At 41.4% G+C, this 19,393-nt stretch overlaps 1 protein-coding gene across 1 annotated transcript in view; it reads left to right on the top strand.

The window, feature by feature from the left end:
• eya4 (EYA transcriptional coactivator and phosphatase 4) overlaps window positions 1-19,393 on the top strand; it is a 255,425-nt gene that overhangs the window by 165,031 nt on the left and 71,001 nt on the right. The gene's annotated exons all lie outside the window — the stretch shown is intronic.

The following is a 19,393-nucleotide window of genomic DNA, read 5'->3' as shown; positions in this document are numbered from 1 at the left end:
AACAGATTATAGTCCAACAGGTTTATTTGAAATCACAAGCTTTCGGAGCGCTGCTTCTTCGTCAGGTGAAGTGAAGTATCCTTTTGGACATTTTATTAATCCTTTCATAGATTTGTTTTTTTTAAAAGCTATATTTAGAACTTCATCCAATCAAATCAATCATTGAATCAAACTACAGGTTATGTAGGTCTGTAATACTCGAAAGAAATAAGAAAACTGAAAACAGACACTCCAATGCAATAAAATGAAGCAGGTCACCAACTTGTCTGTACGCTCTGCTGGATTTAACCTCTGACACCCAAGCAGTTGAACCTTTGGTGGAAAGAAACTTTGCAGCCCCAGGCCTGTGCCTGTCACCCTTGCCAGATTTGTGGTCTCTGGTGTTATTTTCCACCGCGTTGGAGAAACTTTCTCAAGGCAAAGGGAGGGAAAATACTAATATGGGTGAAGTAGCTGCTAACGTTGTAGCATTTCTAGTAACCCCTGTGGCAACTAAAGATCTTTACTTCTACAAAACTGTTTAAACTACTCACAGTGATTAACCGATATTGTAAGTGGAGGACTGTTTCATATGTTCAAGCATACTCTCTCCAAAATTTCTGTGATTTCTTTAAATTAGTCCAGTCCAGTTTTTGAAATAATGTCCTTTAAATTACCTGGTAGGACACAGAAACAATGATGTTCTTCCGACCTAGTCAGTTCTGCAACTCACTTGGGGAAAACCAATTAGTTGGGCTGGGATTCTAAATGATCTTTTAGCTATTGAAGGAAATAGTATTGAGGTTACTGATAGATGAGAAACATATAACCAGTATTTGAACTTTGTGCTATAGAGCTTTTGCTGACAAGACTATATTTTCTTTTCATTTGCTTTGTTTGAATTTTTAGATAAATGGATGTAATAATGTTTCTATTTAAGCCTTATTGTGAAACTCCTATTTCTTAAATAGAGCTTTTGAATTAGTTTTATTTTGTCTGGCAAGTTCATGTTTAAACACCCCTTCTCCTAAAAAAATGATCCAAACTATGCTATTGGGAACTGCTGGGAACTATTTAGACTAGCCTTTGCCAATGACTTAAGTTATAATGCAGGAAGTGTGAAACAAAGCAAAATCAATCTACTACTTGACCAAATCTGTTCTGGCACATCATGTACAAATAATAGTTACAATTTGTGCTAATACACAATTGAAACCATTTCATATATAAATTGCATACTATAACTAGCCTTTGTTCTAAACCTATTCAAAGGAAGTCATCTGTGATCTATTTTGCTTGCTTGCATTTCAGTACAAACGTATGGGTGAAAATGTATTCACTGCCTCAGAGAGACCGACAATATACATGTCTTAATTTGGCCATTCAGGTGGCATTGCTAGATCTTTCTAGTATTGTTGAAGGCTTGGTGAGGTATTGCAAAGAATTGCCGAGTTTTAAACAGAGATAGATATCATTTACTAAGACTTCATGATATTTAAAGGATGCTTAGAAAGAAGCCAATTTCCTCTGGTTTAAGTTGATGTCATTGTGTGACTAACAAAGATAGTGTTGCTTTCAGAGCTTCTGAAATACAGCACAGTCACTGGCAATCTCTGTTCGATTATTACCCATACTATATGTCCAAGGTACAATGGTATAACTAGAGTAGAATCATAGAATGGCACAGAAGGGGTCATTTGTTCCATTGTGGTCATGATGATTTCCTGCAAAAACAATTGACGCAGTCTCATGCCACAGCTATTTCCCCATAGCCCTGCAAGTAATATCTCCTCAGGTGCATATGCAATTCCTTTCTGAAAGTTACAATTGAATCAGCCTCCCTTGAGCATTGCATTCCAGTTCCTAACCAATTACTGCATAGAATGTTTTACTTCATGTTGCCATTGCAGGTTCTTTTGCAGATCATATCATATGTCCTCAGGTTCTACTGTATCTAGATCCCTCATGCTTTTAAACGACTCCATAATATATTTTCTCAACATTCTCTTCCCCTGGAAAACCCTAGGTCTATCTACATAACTGTCAAGTCTCATCCCTGGTAACTTTCCCAAAATGCTTTTCTGCATCCTTTCTAAAGCCTTTCCTAATGTGCTGTATTCAGAATTTGATACAATACTGCAGTTAAAGCTAAACCAGTGTTTATGCTTAATCATAATCACTTTGCTTTGTGTTCCATATTGCTGTTTATAAAGCCCAGGATCCTTTATGCCTTTTAACCACTTTCTCAACCTGCCTTTCCACCTGCAACAATTTATGTGCAGGTACCCCAAGTCTCTTTCTTCCTGCAACTGTTGTACAATTGAGCCTTTTAGTTTACATTGTTTTTCTTCATTCTTCTTACCAAAATATACAAACTCACATTTCTGCATGTTAAATTTAATCTGCCACATGTCTGCTTATCCAACCAGCCTGTCTGTCCTCTTGAAATCACTATCTTCTTCTTCTGTAAAATTCTCCTCATAGTTCGTAATACTTCCAAATTTTGTTCAGTCTACAGATTTTGCAGTTGTGCCTTGTAGACCCAAGTCTAAGTCATTCTGTGTGTCTACGGATGCAGTTGGCTTAGTACCAGCCCCTAGGAAATCCCACTGTACATCTGTCTCCAATCTGAGAACCAAGCAACCACTTTCTATTATCTGTCACTTAGCCAACTTTGTATTCATGCTGTCCCTTTTATTTCATAGGCTGCTGCTTTGCTGGCAAATCTGTTACATGGCATTTTATCAAATGCCTTTTGGAAGCCTAACAGAACCACATCAACCATATTAATCATTATCGGTGCTCTATTTTACCCGATTAAAAAGTCAATCAAACCATCCCAGGACAATTTTCAATTAACAGATCTATGCAGGCTTTCCTTACTTAATCCGCAGAATTGTCCAAGGGATTGTTAATTTTATCCCAGATTAACGTTTCTAAAAGTTTCCCACCCCCAAGGTCTTATAAATAAATATTTTAATCAACTTGTTCAGGCATGTTATGGGCCAATGGGCCAAGGAGTGGCAGATGGAGTTTAATTTAGATAAAGGTGAGGTGCTGCAATTTGGAAAGGTGAATCAGGGCAGGACTTATACACTTTGTGGTAAGCTCCTGGGGAGTGTTGCTGAACAAAGAGACCTTAGGGTGCAGATTCATAGTTCCTTGAAAGTGGTGTTGCATGGAGGTAATGAAGAATGTTTTTGGTACACTTGCCCTTATTGGTCAGCACATTGAGTATAAAAGTTGGGAGGTCATGTTGGAGCTGTATGAGACATTGGTTAGGCCACTTTTGGGATACTGAGTAACTTCTGGTCTGCCTGCTATAGGAAAGATGTTGTTAAACTAGAAAGGGTTCAGAAAAGATTTAGAAGGATGTTGTCAGGGTTGGAGGGTTTGAGCTATAGGGAGGGACTGAATAGACTGGGGCTGTTTTCCCTGGAGTGTCGGAGGCTGAGGGGTGACCTTATCAGGTTTATAAAACCATGAGGGGCATGGATAGGATGAATTTTCCCTGGCTAGGGGGAGTCCAAAACTGGAGGGCGTTGGTTTAAAGTGAAAGGAGAAAGATATGAAAGGGACCTGAGGGGTAACTTTTTCGTGCAGAGGGCATTGCATGTATGGAATGAGCTGCCAGAGGAAGTAGTAGACATTGGTACAATTCCAACATATAAAAGACATCTGGATGGGTACATGAATATGAAAGGATTTGAGGGATATGCGCCAAATGCTGACAAAAGGGACTAGATTAATTTAGAATATCTGGTTGGCATGGACAAGTTGGACCAAAAGGTCTGTTTCCATGCTGTACAGCTCTATGACTCTGTGACCTCTGGAACAGATGGGACTTGAACCTGAGATAAAAAGGTGTAGAGCCAGTCAAGGAGCCGGGTATGGAGCCAGTAAAAGTGAGTGTAGGTGGGGAGTTAGGGAGGGAATCGGTCAGTCCAGGGAGGACGGACAGGTCAAGGAGGCAGGATGAAGCTGGTAGGTAGGAGATGGGGGTGGGGCTTGAGGTGAGAGGAGTGGATAGGTGGGAGAAAGGACAGACAGGTTAGGGAGGCGGGGACAAGCCGGGCTGGTTTTGGGATGTGGTCGGGGGAGGGGAGATTTTGAAGCTTGTGAAGTCCACATTGATACCATTGGGCTGCAGGGTTCCCAAGCGAAATATGAGGTGCTGTTCCTGCAACCTTCAGGTGGCATCATTGTGGCACTGCAGGAGGCCCAGGATGGACATCTCATCCAAGGAGTGGGAGGGGGAGTTGAAATGCTTCGCGTCTGGGAGGTGCAGTCGTTTGTCGCGAACCGAGCGTAGGTGTTCCACAAAGCGGTCCCCAAGCCTCCGCTTGGTTTCCCCGATGTAGAGGAGGCCACATCGGGAACAGCGGATACAGTGTGCCACATTAGCAGATGTGCAGGTGAACATCTGTTTGATGTGGAAGCTCTTCTTGGGGCCTGGGATGGGGGTGGGGTGAGGGGAGAGGTGCAGGGGCAGGTGTAGCACTTCCTGCGGTTGCAGGGAAAAGTGCCGGGGGTGGTAGGGCTGGTGGGGAGTGTGGAGCAGACAAGGGAGTCCCGGAGAGAGTGGTCCGTCCGGAAAGCAGATAAGAGTGGGGAAGGAAAAATGTCTTTGGTGGTGGGGTCAGATCGCAGATGTCGGAAGTGTCGGAGGATGATGCATTGGATCTGGAGGTTGGTGGGGTGGTACATGAGGACCAGGGGGATTCTGTTTTGGTTGTTATTGCAGGGAGGGGGTGTGAGGGATGAGTTGCAGGAAATCCAAGAGACACTGTGGAGGGGAAGTTGCGGTCCTTGAAAAAGGAGGACATCTGGGATGTCCAGGAATGGAATACCTCATCTCGGGAGCAGATGCAGCGGATGCGAAGAAATTGGGAATAGGGGATGGCATTTTTGCAGGAAGGTGGGTGAGAGGAGGTGTACTCTAGGTAGCTGTAGGAGTGGACTATGTGGACGTCACAAGCTTCAAAATCTCCCCTCCCCCGACCGCATCCCAAAACCAGCCCGGCTCATCCCCGCCTCCCTAACCTGTCCTTTCTCCCATCTATCCCCTCCTCCCACCTCAAGCCCCACACCCATCTCCTACCTACTAGCCTCATCCCGCCCTCTTGACCTGTCCGTCCTCCCTGGACTGACCTATCCCCTCCCTAACTCCCCACCTACACTCACCTTTACTAGTTCCACCCCCACCTCCTTGACCTGTCTGTCTCCTCTCCACCTATCTGCTCCTTTATCCATCTTCCATCCGCCTCCCCCTCTCTCCTTATTTATTTCAGAATCCCCTTCCCCTCCCAGCCATTTCTGAAGAAGGGTCTAGACCCGAAATGTCAGCTTTCCTGCTCCTCTGATGCTGCTTTGCCTGCTGTGTTCATCCAGCTCTACACCTTTTTATCTCAGATTCTCCAGCATCGGCAGTTCCTATTATCTCGGACTTGAACCTGAGCCTTCGAGCTCAAAGGTAGGGACACAACCAGAGTTTTTGAACAAGCGATAACATTTCCAATGGGCCAGTTCTGGGGAATTTCCCCTTTAATGAAGGAGGATTGGAACATTATGGCCAATGCCTCTGTAAGTTCCACCTTATTTACCCCAGCATCCTCCAATGCAGAATAACCAGCCCTGGTGACTTATCAAAGTCAAGATCAGCCTAATACCTCCTCTTTACAAATGTTTAAATTGTAAAAATTGTACTGAGTTTGTTTTTTCATGAACTTTTCACAATTCGGACAGAATTGTATGTAATTAATAAGATATTAAACACTAATTCTTCCAACATCCTGCTCTACCCGCCAACCCTGATACGCACATCAGCAAATTAGTCTATCCAACTTCAACAGCCTTTTAAGAGCATTTGCCAATGTCATGTTCAAGTGGAAGTTTCTGATGAAATAATATCAGATGAATTTGAAAATAATTTGGATAAATATATGTTGCTGTAGTCATTAAAAATTAATATTAAAACCCCAAATGGAAACTTTGGCATGTAACTGTCAGCGGTTACATAAATGCAGCAACATGGCCAACATTTAGAAAATTGTCCAATTCTTAATATTTCTTAATGTATGTGAACTCAGAAAAGAACATGTAACTGTAAAATAGCATAAGAAATTTATTCAGATAAAACTATCAGTGACAGACAAGCCAATACTTTGTGGTGTTAGATTTTCTGTACAGTTGTGAATCACATCGTTAAAATGCTTTTCGTTGCAATCAAAATAGTCAACCACCCGACTGACACCGATAAGTCTAACAAAATGTCTGCCAAATCATTCAGAACATCCATCAACTGCAGAGTCGGCCAGTCGGCTGGTCTGTGAAGCCTGGAATGGGATTCTCGCTTCCGCGTGGAGTGGGCCCCTGGTGGCGGCATAGTGTGGGCTGGGAAGCCTGGAGCAGGACACTCTCAGTGGCATGGTGTGAGCTGGGAAGCTCGGACCCTCTTTAAGTTATCTTTTTAGAATTTTATTCTAAGTTAATGTGAATGGTGCCTATGTATGGCAACAGTGCACACCTTTCACTGTATTTTATAATAAATACATGTGGCAATAACGGATATTCTATTGTATTCTGAAAATCTTACTTCTTTTATGTCAGATATTTTCATTGCCTACTGCTCTTGGTTGATGCTAGCCAGCTATTTAATCCCATGTATTAATTACAGGAATGAAAATAGCCCAGAAACTCTCAGGTATGTTCACAGAACAATACATGGTGGGGTCACCATAGGCTGGGTAGGTACCAAAACCTGAATGGGCAACTCCAATATAGCAAATAGGAGTAAATATTGCAGCAGATTGCTACTTGAGGTAGGCACCAGCAGTTTCATCTCCTCAGAATAGGCTTCCCCATGATCAAATTGTTAAAAGGATAGCTGATTTAAGCATCCAAATACTGATTTCCTAGAATCCACAGTGGGCCTCACTTCCTGTTCTTGTTGATCATTCAGCACAATGTCCGGATCATTGAGCAGTCAAAAGCCCTAGAAGGTTTTTATTCGTTCATTCCTGGTAAGTAAATATGTCTGACCCATCCCCAAGAGCATTGAGAAGATGTTTTGAACTGACAACTTGAATCGCTGCGGTCCTTGTGATGTAGGGACATCCACAGTGCTATTACAAATGGAGTTCCAGGATTTTCACTCACTTAACAGTAAATGAATGGCAATTCAGCTCCAAGTCAGGATGGTGTGTGAACTTAGAGAGGAACTTGCAGATCATGCTATTCCCTTGTGTCTGCTGCCCCTATCTTTCTAGGGGTAGAGGTTCTGGGTTTGAAGGATGTTGTCAAAGGAGCCTTGATGAGTTATTGCAGTGCATCCTGTCAGAATTTCCATTGTGGAAATCCATCAACTCAAACCTGCCCACATTACCATCAGGGGCTATGTTTGGATGACCTGTAGCTCTGCCAGTCCACTTCTCTGTATAAATTCAGAGCTGGCTATCTTCTCAATAGAGCTTGTGCCTGGACTGACCTTCTAATGATTCCATCTTATTGGGATTTATCTTTAAGACTGATGTTTTTTATTCCATGCTGTCTTATCTTGCAGCCAAATTGAACAGGACCATGCTATTTGATAGCACTCATCTCAGGTGTATCTCCACATGCTAACAGCTTGCATTTATGTAACAGCTTTGAAGAACAAGAGCATTTCACCATTTTTGGTAAATGTTTGTTTCACGGGCTTCCTATTAATTAAATAAAATCCAAAGTTTTCTCTTGTGACTTGTATTGGAAACAGTGTTGTTTTGTTATTGGTTACTAAAAGCCTATAATGATGTGAGAAATGCTTAAATGAATTAAAGTCAATGAGAGCACTTTTTAAGGATATTTTTCAAGTTGTCCCACAATCTGAAAGGTTCAGAGCAATTCACCTTGAGTTTAAATGACCAAATCCCTCACCCTGAAGAAACTCTGGGAGAAATTTTCCAGGCCTATGTGGTTAAAGTGGACAAAGGAAGTTAACTGGGTAGGAGGCAAATATTCAGTTTCCCAACAAGTTTGACAATTATGTTCTTGGGATCTTGCAGAGGGATTGGCCTTTCCAACAGGAACCCACCCCCCCGCCGCAACTTTTGCCTTGATTGACATGTCATGAATTCTCAATAAGACCTCAGCCTGTTGGAATAACAATTAAGGTACAACTTTGTCAGACAAAAACAAAAATCCAAACATGACTGTATGAAGCATGCACCAGGCCTCTTCCTCCAAGCTCCAGTGAGGCCTCTTCGTAACTAAGGTCTTTCTTTGCACAAATGCTCACATTGTGAGGGGTGCAGCCTGTCCAGATAAACCAGTTCAAGATAAGTCTCAGTTACATATGATCTTGCTTGTTGCAACGTTGTAAGAGATGAAGCCCCACCAGGCCAACAAGCCTGTCCAAGCAAGGCTGCCACATTGGCTGACGTCAACAAACCTGATCAGGGTAGACAAATGAGGCTGAGCTCAAAAGAGGTCTCAACTCAAGAGGACATCTTTTATTGTAATCTCTTCTTCCCATGCAAGTCTTTGGTGAAAAGCTATCAGACGTACATGTACTAGTTATGATGAAAGGCCGGTTATGTGGTGGTGTGTGAGCTGCCAAGTGTAGTAGCTCCTTTTATGTTGCAAATATGAACCATAGCAGATGTGTGGGAGGCAGAACCACTGGGATACAGACAGTGCTACATTGTTCAGTGCAATGAAAGTGAGAGACATTGATTGCACATGAAGAATCTGTTGGAGATGCCTAATACCAAGCCTCCTGTGAGGCAGTCCTCTGCAGTGGTAAAATTAAAATGCCAACTCATGCTCGTACGACCATGAGGCATGGAGTAGACAGTGTATGCAGAGTGCAGCAGGTCATTCATCCTCTTGCAACACTGTAGCTAGTTTCTTTGAGCCACCCAAAGGCAATAATATCCACTGTTACCTCTGTCCAGCCACCTTTCATCAATGAGGATGGCCTCCTGTAGCCATTTACAGGGAAAACCATCACCAGGAGAAAAATAGGTCCCTTTTCTCCTGGACAGCCTTCAGGAGAACCTCTAGGGAGTCATTGCAAAAGAGTGGTGTAGCTTTTATTTTAACCTGGTCTCTGAAATCTCCAGGAATGAGAGATGCTCCTCAGTTGGAGAAAGTGAAGTGCTGTTGATTTATTTTTTCAATACGACACCCAGATGTTGAAGTCTAAAAGGTGCCAGTGGGCTTCAGACCTTCCTGCCTATAAATTCTGCCTGTTTACCTATGCATACACTGGTAATGAGTTGAGGGAACCTGAATGTATGAAAAAAATCTGACCTTCCTGCTTGCAGAAGTCCCTCCACTTTTAGAACCACTTCCAGACTTTGTCTGACGAAAAGAAAATTCCTCCCTATAGATCAGATGTGATGACGGAACTCCTTATCCATTTTCAGTATAATAATTATTTGTGTACAATTGGATAATGACTAGCCAATCCAGAATTCCAGATTCTTCCTGTAGCTGGTAATTTTCAAGAATATATCATGAAGTTAGAATTGAGTTATAGCCTGATCACTTGGTTACAGTGGGAACAGTTGTGCATATTGTATAAGGGAGTTTGAAATACTGTGGAGTGCATTGAGTGCAACGTAATATGATGATATTATATGGACTTGTGCGGAGACAGCTTTGGATTGTTTGGGTCTTCTTTGTTGTCTCTTTAACAGTTATTATCACATCAATATAACTTGTACATACTTGCTATCAGGCAGTAAACCATATTTTCTTTAAGACAAGAACACTTCTCCTTAGACTACCATAAGACCATAAGGTATAGGAGCAGAATTAGGCCATTCAACCCATCAGCTCCGCCATTTGTTTATGGCTGATATATTTCTCAACCCCACTGTCCTACCTTCTCCCCATAACCCTTGATCCTCTTACTAATCAAGAACCTATCTCTCTGTCTGAAATACTCCTGCAGCAATGAGTTCATTCTGAATGAAGAAATTCCTCCTCATCTCAGTTCTAAAGGGCCAACCCTTCCCTCTAATGCTGTGCCCTTGGGTCCTAGACTCTGCTAATGGTAGAAGCATCTTCTCCATGTCAACTCTGTACAGGTCTCTCAGTATTCTGTAAGTTTCAATCAGATCCCCTGTCATCCTTCTAAACTCCGTTGAGCACAGACCCACAGTCCACAACCACACCTCATATGGCAAGCCCTTCATCTCCAGAATCATTCATGTAAACCTCGTCTTGACCTCCTACAATGTCAGCACATTCTTCCTTAGATATGGGGCCCAAAACTTTTCACAATGTTCCAAATGCAGTCTGTTCAGAGCCTTATACAGCCTCAGCAGTACGTCTCTGCCCTTGTATTCTAGCCCTTTGGAAATGAATGCTAACATTTCATTTCCCTTCCTAACTACCGACTGAACCTGAATGTTAACATAAAGAGAATTTGAACTAGGACTCCCATGTCCCTTTGTGCTGAAGATTTCAGTAGCATTTCCCCATTTAGAAAGTAGTCTATGCATCTGTCCTTCCTACCAAATTACATAACCTGACATGTTCTCCCATTGTATTCCATCTGCCACTTTGCCCACTTGCCTAGCTTGTTCAATTTCTTCTGCAGCCTCCCTGCTTCCTCATCACTACTTATTCCTCCACTGTCTTTGTGTTATCTGCAGATCGTTAATGCATAACATGAATAGTTGTGGTCCCAACATAGACCCCTGCTCAACTCCGCGAGTCACTGGCTGCCATTCTAAAAAAGACTCCTTTAACCCTACTTTCTACCTTCTACCTTCTGTCAGTCAGCCAATCCTCTAGACTTCCAGTACCTTATCCCCAACACCATGAGCTCTTACCTTATTTCTTAGCCTCCTGTGCAGCACCTTGTCAGTGGCTGTCTGGAAATCCAAATAGATCATGTCCATTGACTCTCTTTTGTCTAACTTGATTGTTACCTCCTCAAAAGAATTCTGCCAAGTGGCTTCCCTCTATCACACTAGACCAAATAGACCCTGTAGATCCTGACCTGAAAGAGAATGTTAGAAAAAGGTTAGGTGGATTGGCCACACTAACTTGCCATGTACTGTCTGGGGATGTGCAGGCTAAGTGGATTAGCCATGGTAAATGTGAGGTTATGAGGATAGTGTGCGATGCCCTTTGGAGGATTGGTGCAGACTCAATAGGCCAAATGACCTCTAGCTGCACTGTAGCGATTCTATGATCAGGACAATTTTAACTTTATCTGACAGTCAGAAAACAGGCTGGATTAGGTGCAACCAAGTCAATAGAGAATAGTATTGGGCAAGGTATTTCCCAATCCTATGGTTCCAATTAAGAACCCTCCCCGGTAGCTCTGATTATCTGACCTCATCCTTACCAATAGCACTTCACGTCAGCAGCAGAATGCCCAACACTATCTCAATGTACCGAGATGATCTAACACAGGATTACAAACTGTGACAGAGACTGTTTAGGGTTCAGACATCTCCCTTCCTGACTTTCATGAGAAAGTGGCAAGCAAAAGAAAACTCTCTGTGAACATGATCAAACATTATTAATCCTTTCTGTGCAGCTGTAAATAATAAAAGGCCATTAATTTCACATGTTGATTCCATGAAATAAGACTCCAGGGGAGCTGTCTCTCATATGACCCTTTACCTAAAATTATCAACAAAATATCTCCAAAAAAATTGTTTGTATTAGCATTAAGGTGAGAAACTGAATAAAATGCATTTAACAGTTTTTTTCATGGGAAAATAAACTTATTATTATTTATTAAGGTGGCATATTTATTGCTTGTAACTTTCTACATTGTATAAAGTACAAGACAGTTCTGTATTTGGCAATTTTTCAAACCATCTGTATCATTCCGATTTGTCAACAGATGGCCAAGGCACACAGCATAAAAATTAATCCCAAAGCAGGAAGGACAGCATTTGAAAAATCCTACCCTTTTTGTAACTTGTCCTTTAGTTGAATAAATGTGAAGGCTGGTAGTATTAGAATCACAGGCAAGGTTGTAACAGCAGAAGGGTATACTATATAGCCAATAGAGATTATTGAGGGAGAATTATGAGCAGCATCATAGATGTTCTGATGATTTCCTTCAAACTTGATGTTAGGATTTGTGATGACTTCTGAACCCTCAATTGTGTTAGTCCCAAGATGCCCATATATCAGCGAAAGAGTTATTGGCAGATTGTACTTGAAGCTGCATATTTGAATGACAATATTTGTGTGTTTAGGAAAATGTCCATTGTTTTCCACTGCTTGCATTTTAATTGGCAAAGATTTTATCTGGACCTATTCCAAAAGTGCCACATTAAATCCCCATCAGAAAATAGCTGCTATACAGTATTTCATTTCCGCAAGTTCAGTTTCTACTCTTTGCCTTTTCATGTAGCCTTTAGTTTATAAGTTACATTTTTTCATCTTGCTACATAGCAGTTGTTTGATATTCTTGGCTGAAAATTACTCCTTCAATATCAGAATCATTATTGGTCTGGTTTATTGTGTACTTTTTTTCTTTACTTTTATTTTTCTTCCATATCTTGTAATATGTTTCCTGCTTCAATCTATTTAATTTTAGTAGCATTTTAATTGTTCTTTATAGCTAATAGCTATTATGCTCTCATTACTCTACTTTCTGTTTATTTTTGTAAAGCCTGCCAGTTGTTATTCTTTTTTTATTTGCTTTGTTAACATTTTTTCTCAATTCATGCTCATGCTCGGGCTTACTGACTTTCCATTTACTGTTTTTCCTCTTTCTTCAATGCAGTGGCCTTTCCCACTATTTTCTTTTTGTCATGTTTACCTCTGAAGTGCTTCTACTGGGGCATTATCATTAACACATTGCCAGAAGTGTTGTACATTTATTATTCGCCTCTTTAATAAAAGTATTGGCAGTGCAAGCACCTGCAAGCTGTGTAAACACTTTAAAGTTGTATAAACACTAAATATCACCAAGGCCATTCTAAAATACTTGGGTCATTCTTTTCAGAAACATAAAAATTAGGACCAGGAGCAGGTCATTCAACCTCTCAAGCCTGCTCCTCCGTTCAATATGCTCGTGGCTGATCCTCTATCTCAATGCCATATTTCCACCTTCTCTCCGTACCCTTGATCTAAAAAAAAACAATATCTTTCTTGAATATACTCAGTGACCCAGCCTCCACAGCTTTCTGTGGTAGCAACTTCCAGAGGTGGACCAACCCGTGAGTGAAGAAATGTTTCCTCATCTCAGCCCTAAGTGGTCTACCCGTTAAGAGAGTTGTGACAAATGAAGACTTTGTCATTAATGGTGGAACAGACCAAGTAGTGTCTGCACAGTAAAAGCAGTCCAAACAGAAGATGTGAGCTGTGAAATATAATTGGAGGAATTTGCCAAAAAGGACATGGGGGGAATTAGAAATGAGCATGAATTGAGAAAAAATGTTAACAAAGCAAATAAAAAAAGAATAACAACTGGCAGGCTTTACAAAAAAGTGTAAATTAGTAAGATTTCTGTACAAGACAGAATGCAATAGAGTTAGACCTCACTTAGAGATAGAAGGAACTGCCGATGCTGGAGTCTGAGATAACAAGGTGTGAAGATGGAGGAACACAGCAGGCCAAGCAGCAGCAGAGGAGCAGGAAGGCTGATGTTTCTGGTCGGGACCCTTCTTCAGAAATGGGGGAGGGGAAGGGAACTCTGAAATAAATAGAGAGAGGAATAGGTGGGAGAGAAGACAGACAGGCCAAGGAGGCGGGGATGAGAGAGAGAGGGCTGGTCTTGGGATGAAGTCGGGGGTGGGGAGATTTTGAAGCAAGTAAAGTCCACATTGAGACCTTGGGTTGTAGGCTTCCAAGGCAGAATATGAGGTGCTGTCCCTCCAGTTTCCAGTGGCATAATTGTGCCACTGGAGGAGGCCCAGAATGGACATGTTGTCCAGGGAGTGGGAGGGGGAGTTGAAGTGGTTCGCAACTGGGAGGTGTTGTCATTTGTCACGAACCGAGCATTGGTGCTCCACAGAGCGGTCTCCGAGCCTCCGCTTGGTCTCCCTGATGTAGAAGAGGCTACATCGGGAACAGCAGATACAATAGACCACATTAGCAGATGTGCAAGTGAACATCTGTTTAATGTGGAAGGCGCCGCCTCATGCTCCCATGAGGAGCTCGAACAGTTCGTCAACTTTACTGACACCTTCCACCCCAACCTCAAGTTCACCCGGATCATCTCTGATACCTCTCACTCCTTCCTGGACCTCTCTGTCTCCTTCTCTGGTGACCACCTCGAAACTGATACCTATTTCAAGCCGTCTGATGCTGCCTGGCCTGCTGTGTTCCTCCAGCTCCAAACCTTGCAATAGAGTTAGAGTTGTGTTGAGTCAAACTTACGAAGCAGAAAATGGCAAAGAAAGCATTAAAAATAGTAAACTCTGGGATTAGAATTTCTGTAGCAGTGGAGATGAAACAGAGATACCTTCAGGAATAATTGAATTACCCACTGCCCTGAGCTGAATCAGTCAGCACTTCGCCAAATTGAAATTTTATTGCCTGGCAGCAATACTATCACTGTGTCGCCTTAATTGGATCAAAGTGGAACTTCAGCCCTCAGGGATAATAAATGCCACCCTAAAGAGGTGCCAGCCAATGCAATTGCTCACCAGCTGTATAATGCCAGCAGTGCCCATAAACAATAGTGCCATCTGAAAAAGAAGTGAATATGAATGTCAGACTTCAGCCATGTCTGGAGATTTGAGGCAGGTATACCAGGGAGGACTGAAGCCCCCTGGTAGAGGGGAACACCATGAAAGGAGGAAATCTTCCTTCCCCATCAGCAGTTCATGCAGTGAACACTGCAGGTTGTTCAACCTCGTTTCCCCAAAGACTGAAAAATAGCAAAGAGCTGGAATGCAGCCCATATGTACTGGTTAACTAGCCAGAGCCTCTGGGTAAGTGGCCTGCCTGATGCTTTACCCAACACCTGATATGGGGGTCAGCTTGGACAAGCAAGAAGGCAGCAAGCTGGCCACCCATTTAATATGCCCCCTCCACCTTAAGATATGCCAACAGGGAACATAAAATTCACTCCTTTTTTTTAAACTTTGGGTGACATAGGGCAACGTGATTTTGCACAAATCAGATCCAGGTGATAGTTTCGATGGGTAAATTCTGGACTTAGTCTGTGAAATTGGTAAACAAATGGAGGAATGATTTGTCATTTGTATACCCTACATACAAGATGCCCTTAGCACTCCACCTCTCGAAAAAGGTTCTTGTAACTTCCAAAATAATAAAGCCATAGCAGAGTAAAAGTAATTCCACTGATGTTTTTTTTTGTATGCCATACAATTGAAAAAATGTGACATAACAATTGAAATTCTTTATTAACTGAGCTTCTTATTGTTAAACTTAATTCTACTCTGTGAAATGCTAAAAGCGTAAGATAACAATATCTCTCCTGGCATGTAAGCAAAAGCTGTTACTTAATTCGAAATGAAAACACCTAAAGATAACTGCAAATATTATACAGTCACTGTGTGGAACCAGTCACCTGGAGAGGTCACTACCATAGATTACAAAGTTTTCTGTGAGGAATCAAACATGGAAGCTTTGGTTTTCTGAATGCTAAGTTGGACAAAGTCCTGGCTCCTACACAACTAATTGGCCTAGATATTGTAGTCAGCAACAAAATGACAGTACTGATCACTGAGCTTGAAGAAAATGCCCACAAAGATCTAGTGGTCACTAACCCTAAATTCCATTTGCCTTCTTAATTATCTGCTGCACCTACATACCATCCAGATCCTTATGTGCTGCACTTTTTGGAGGCCCTCTCCATTTAAATAATAGTCTACTTTTGATTCTTCTGACCAAAGTGCATGACCTCATATTTTGCTAAATTAGACTTCGCCTCCCAAGTTTATTTTTCCCCCACTCACTCAACCTACCTATGTCCCATGACAGAGTCTTTGTGTCCTTGTCACAACATGCCCACCCACCTGTTTTTGTTTAATAGGATTAAGGAAGAAGACGAAATGCCATGACCAAACTTTCAACAGAATGATTTCCATCAGGAAACCAAGTTGTGATTATGACACATGGAACCTGCAAAGGTTAAGTGACTGGCAAAAATTTGAAAATTGGAGAATAATGTGGAAAAATGTGAAGATGTCCTCTTTAGAAATAGAAAAGCAGAATATTATTTAAATTGAGAGATACAGCAGAATTCTGTGATAAGGAGGATTCTGAACGTCCTAATACAAAACTCACAAAAACGTTAACGTGTAGGTACAAGAAGTAATTAGTAAGGTGCATGGAATGTTACAAGGGGTTTGGAGTATTAATGTAGGGAAGCCTTGTTACAACAATACAGGGCATTGGTGAGACTACATCTGAAGCATTGCATTCATATAATAAGAAGCAACGGAGGGTAGAATGAGAGTTTCAAAGTCTAATTCAGATTGTCGAGGATTGGCGTTGAACTACTTGCTCTTCCTAATGGTCATGGATGTTCTAACTGAGCAAATGCAACAAGATACGCCGTGGTCAATGCTATCTGTAGATGACATTGAACTGTGCAGTGGGAATAATGAGAAGATGACTGAATATCTGGAGAACGGGATAAAATCCTGGAAGAAAAGGGTACAAAGATCAGTTGAACAAAAACCCAAAGCATGGACGAACAGTTTGAGCCAAGGGAAAACGATCGGAGTGAAGGGGTATAAAGATTATAAATGACTACCTGAAGAAAGTGAGTAGTTTTAAACAACCAAGGTCACAAGATGAGGTTTGGAAATGAAAATTAAGCAATTGATTGAAGTGAAGTGAAGTAGTAAGTAATGGAAAATTTTGAGTAAAACTGAAAGGCAGGATCTGCAAATCAGTTGTGAGACTAGCCAAGTTTTATGGTGCAGAAACTTGAGCAACATCAAGAAGAGAGGAACGATGACTGGATACTGGTGAGATGTGGATGTAGAGATGGATGTGTGGACAATAAGAAAGGACAAGATCAGGAAACAGTACGTCAGGGGATCATTGAAGATTGTGAAGCAACAAAGAATATGACCCAGAAAAGATTGAAGTGTTATGATTATCTATTGCAGAGAGAGAGTGTGAATGTGTTGAAGCATGTAATGGAGATGGGATTGTCAGAAAGCAGAAGAGCAAGCTGTAATACCAGATGGAAAGATACAGTGTTGAAAGACTTAAATGCACTGGGAATTGAAGAAACATAGGTGATTAACAGGAGGACATGAAGATAGATAATTAACCAGAAATATGGCATTCTTAATAAAAATTAGAAAATCTGGAAGAAGTGGAAGAAGAAATGTTATTTTCTGTTTTCTTATTTTTAAGACGAGCACACGTTTGCTCATTTCTCAGGTTGACATCTTTGACTGTTTTCAATGTAGAACTAATTTACCAAGACATTGTTTGCAGAACAAAAATGTTCACAAGAACAGCTCAAAGCAACACAATATTCATCTCAATAAAATCTGACAATTCCAAGGGCCATCAAGAGAGCACTGAGCAATCAAAAGGTTTCATCAGGCATTTGCAGAGGTAAACTTGAGACATTGGTGGGAGCACACACAAGCCTTCAAAAAAACCCATCTACCTAACCCTTCAGGTACCATCTACCTACATGTGGCTGTGGCAGAGTCTGCAGATCATGCATTAGATTTATAAACTATTTCAGAGATCTTGAACCAGATTGGGAGTGAGTCATCCTTGATTCTGAGCACCGAAGGAAAGAAAACCCTTGAGATACTTTCGCCTTAAAGATGTGTCTTCACAAGGTGGGTGTTCCATTGTGTACCATGATTGAATTTCCAGGCTCACCCTGTAAGAGGCCAATACTTACTGCGACTGCTCTTTTTTTATATCCATGTAGAAGCTCTTACTGTCTGCTTTTGTGATTCTTGCTAGTTTACTCTCATATCCTAATTTCTCCATCATTTTGTAAAGTCATTCTTTGCAGGTTTCCAAAATACTCTCAATCTTTAAATGCACCAATAATCTTTGCCTCATTACGTGCCTTTTTTTTCAATTTGATAGCATCCTTAACTTCCTTAATTAGCCATAGATGTTCCGTACTTGGCATAGAATCTTTCTCATTGGAATATGTATCTACATTGGGAGTTTTATCTCCTTAACTGTCTTCTACTATCTATCGAACATAGAGCCAGAGAGATTTTACAGCACAGAAAGAGCTCTGGGTCCTATCCTGTTCACAGCGATCATCAAACATCCACTTATTCTAACCCTATTTTCCAGCACATGGCCCATAGCCTTGTATACTATTGTGTTGCAAGTGCACAACTAAATAGTTCTTTAATGTTTTGAGGATTCCCGCCTCTACCCCCCTTTCATGCAGTGAGTTTCAGACATCCATAATCACACTTTTCCTCTCCTGCTCCTGACCGAGATACTGCGTCTTCTGGCTATTAGCTTCTCAACTGAGGGAAGAAATTTCTCCCTATCTACCGTGTCTATGCCCCTCAGGACTTTATATACCTCAATCAGATCTCCAGCCTTCACTGCCCTAAGGAAAGCAATCCTAGCCTGTCTCATCTCTCTTCATAGCCGAATCACTGCAGCCCAGGCAATATTCTGGTAAATCTCTTCTGCACCCTCTCTAGTGCAGTCTCATCCTTCATATGGTGTGGTGACCAGAATTGCACAGTACTCCAGCAGTAGCCTAGCTAAAGTTATAAACAGTTAGATCATAACCTCTTTGCTCTCAAGTTCAAATCTGCTGATCTTATAATATGTTTCTCCAGTACTCAGCAGTCAGCTGTCTTAAACAATTATAATTGCTGTTATTTAAGTTGAAGGTATTCAGTTCACACCAGAGTGCCTTACACTGAATGTAATTGTTTTTCTATAATTTTCTGACCCTTTTCCCACAAGGATTCTTTGCTATGAGATCAGTAATCCAGTTTCTTTGCACATTATGAGGTCAAATATAGCCTGTTGCCTAGTTGGTTACCACAAGGTTTTGGTCAGGAAAATATATCATATATATTCTATGAACTCATCCTCAAGACTGCCTTTGCCAATTTGATTTGTTCAATCTCCATGAAGATTAAAATCACAGACATTTTTTGCAGTATTTTTCTTACAAATCCCCATTATTGACTGATTTACATTCTATCCTACAGTGCAATGACTCAAGGGGCCGATAGGGCACTACTGCCGGTGATTTATTTCCATGGTTATCTTTTTTATCACTGCCCAAGTAGATTCTATATTTTGATCTTCTGAGCCAAGATCACTTCTCACCGATATATCCATCTCATCCTTTAAAAAAAACCTAGCCCTGCCTTTGTTCCCTTTCTTCCTGACTTTCCAAAGCGTCAGATGCTCTTGAATATTTGGTTCTCGGCCTTGGACATGTTGAAATTATATCCCTGTCACGGCTCTCATCATATATACTTATTTCTATTTGTGTTATAAATTC

This window comes from Rhincodon typus, chromosome 5 (assembly GCF_021869965.1).
Source record: "Rhincodon typus isolate 14 chromosome 5, sRhiTyp1.1, whole genome shotgun sequence".
NCBI lineage: Eukaryota > Metazoa > Chordata > Chondrichthyes > Orectolobiformes > Rhincodontidae > Rhincodon > Rhincodon typus.
The sequence above is the reverse complement of the archived record's forward strand: the minus strand, read 5'-3'. Positions and strand labels throughout refer to the sequence as shown.